The sequence below is a fragment of the Pteropus medius genome, unplaced genomic scaffold (assembly GCF_902729225.1).
Source record: "Pteropus medius unplaced genomic scaffold, Ma_sr-lr_union100, whole genome shotgun sequence".
Lineage (NCBI taxonomy): Eukaryota > Metazoa > Chordata > Mammalia > Chiroptera > Pteropodidae > Pteropus > Pteropus medius.
In genome coordinates, this window is record NW_024354500.1 from 9686265 (window position 1) to 9688710 (window position 2446).

Consider the following 2446-nt stretch of genomic DNA (forward strand, 5'->3'; position numbering starts at 1 on the left):
TTTCCCAGAAGATATTTATATTATGAATGTAGTTTTTCTTCCAATTTATTACACAACATTTGACTCAATAAAAATAGAGTAGTTTGTGATTATTTCTAACACTAAAAGTTATTCATTACATGTACATGATTCAATATTCTTCTCATTCTGTTTTAAAAACATACAAAATCTTCGAAAAACAAAACTGGTTTAGATTTATTTTAGAACTTTGCTTTCAGTTTGAGCTTAAATATTTGTGTGAATTCCTATGATATTTTGAGAAAACTAGGTATAGAATAGAGAAGAAAAAAGTAGACAGTGGGAAAGTAGCTGCTAGAGAAGACAAGACAAATCTAAAGAAGAAAAAGAGGTAAAGGTTGGGTGATTGACAGAAATGATGTAAGGGGTGGGAGAAGCTAGCAGGCCAATTGTTTCTGGGCAATATTCTTGGGTTTTAAAGATCATAATTAAGTTATATGATCCACCGCTTCATTACAGAAACCATAACCTTTTCTGGCTGGATCTTGGAAATATCTGGAAGACAGGGATCCAGGAGGAGAGATTTGTGAATGAGGAGATGGCAGCACGTGGAAGTTGGTAAATACATTTGAAGCAGACCTAGCCCGACTTCTCAGCTATCCTTTTTATTTTCTTCTTCGGGTCTTTGTGTAGCTGCAGCTCAACTACGACTATCTGTGCTACCTTTTATTTTGTTTTGTAGTAGTTGCCCTATTCTCCAGTCTTCTTTTTTTATGTTCATTTATTAAATAAACAGACCTTCATTTGAAATATTCCCCTTTCTCTCCCTGTTTTGTGGTCCTTTTGAAGTTTCTAAATTATACTTTGCTATTTGTATTTATGGAGAAAGCTGATGGGGTAAAAAATATTCCTCCTAAGCTTTCTTCCTCTAGTCATCATTTTTCCTGTAGCTCTCATAAAGAAATTAAAAGCTCTATCTGCACGGCAGTGGTCTTTGTGCACAATCAACTGAAGGGAGATTTTCTCTATCGTTTTAGAGAAAATCCAGGTGACACTTATCTCCGTGGTTTTCTCCCAGGAGCCAAGACAGTCATGATGGCTCAGGAGAGAGATGCAGGCTGTGCAGGGGCAGCTAATTCCACTGGGAAATGTGTATGTAAGGCTGGAGAATCTAATGGCAGGCACTGTTAGTATAACCGATGCCCATGAGAAGGCTTGAGATGATACAATGCAGACCCTTCACACAACTGATTTTGTTATTCCTAGTCTGTTCACATTTAATACTGTCTCTAAGCAGGCAACATTATAAAAAGCACATCATCAAAGAACATCTATCTAAAATTGAAGTCACACTCTGGAGAAAACTTGAAGGCATAAGACTGAATGAATACACTAGGTTTCAGTGAGCATGAATGAGTTTTTTCTCGTGGGAAGAAATCAGTCATTATTCTCTACGACAGTTATTTTGTCTTTTTTTTTTTTTTTAATTTTTTTAGGTAAGGCAACCTTTGGTCGACCTCACAGATTGCAAGGATCTTGTCGGCTTACAATCCCTTATTTTTATTTTTTATGTCTACAGTATCTGGTCTTCCTATGTGGTCTCCCATCCAAGTACTAACCAGGCTCAACCCTGCTTAGCTTCCTGCTTAGCTTCCAAGATCAGATGGGATTGGGCTTGTTCAGGGTGGCATGGCTGTAGATTACTACTACAGTTATTTTGAAGCACCTACTGGCCTGTTGATATACATTGAATCTAAGCACAATGTTGTATGAAAAGAGAGATGACTTATTTTTTTCTCAGGTTTATTTTGAAACATCTAGAATAATTACAGAATATTACATTAACAGAATAAAGTTTCATTTTAATCACTAAAAACAAATAGTACCATTACTTTTTGCTACGTCAAGGTTAAATACTCTGGTCAATTTTCTTCTCAGTGTGGCAGGTCAAACATATTCTTGCAGATCTCTCTATAGTGACTTTATAAAGATACAACCAGCCCACAACATTGTAAAACACTTTCTTCTTTTCCTGGACCCTAAAATTGTATGTTTCACTAGAGTCTACCTTACTCCTAAAGTCATTTTGCAGTTTGTGCAATTTAGTCATTTTCTTTTCTGTGTCTACTTAGTACCTAATAGCTTAGATGACAATAATATATAATTTGTCATAAAGTAGTTCCTTAAGGTTATATAATTTGGATTTTTAGTATGACAAATAGTATGATATTGCCTTCAATATACTTTCTGGAATATTGTACTAGATCCTGGTGTACAAAGACCTGTTAAGGAAAGCAGTGATGCCTTGACTAAATATAATAAAGAAAGTTGATCTGTCATACTGAAGATAGTGAGGGTCATCCTGCTTTTACCACCAGAGTATACACTTAAATCAGCTGCTGAAAGTGGAGGTTTCAACTCTTTAGTTATAGAACTAAGTTATTATAAATTCCCTGAAAAGTATGGTATAAGGTGAAAATCATTTTAT

At 35.3% G+C, this 2446-nt stretch overlaps 1 pseudogene; it reads right to left on the reverse strand.

Annotated features, from left to right (window-relative positions):
• Positions 1–1528: 1528 nt before the first annotated feature.
• LOC120595149 (uncharacterized) lies at positions 1529–1659 on the reverse strand (annotated as a pseudogene).
• Between the last annotated feature and the right edge of the window lie 787 nt (positions 1660–2446).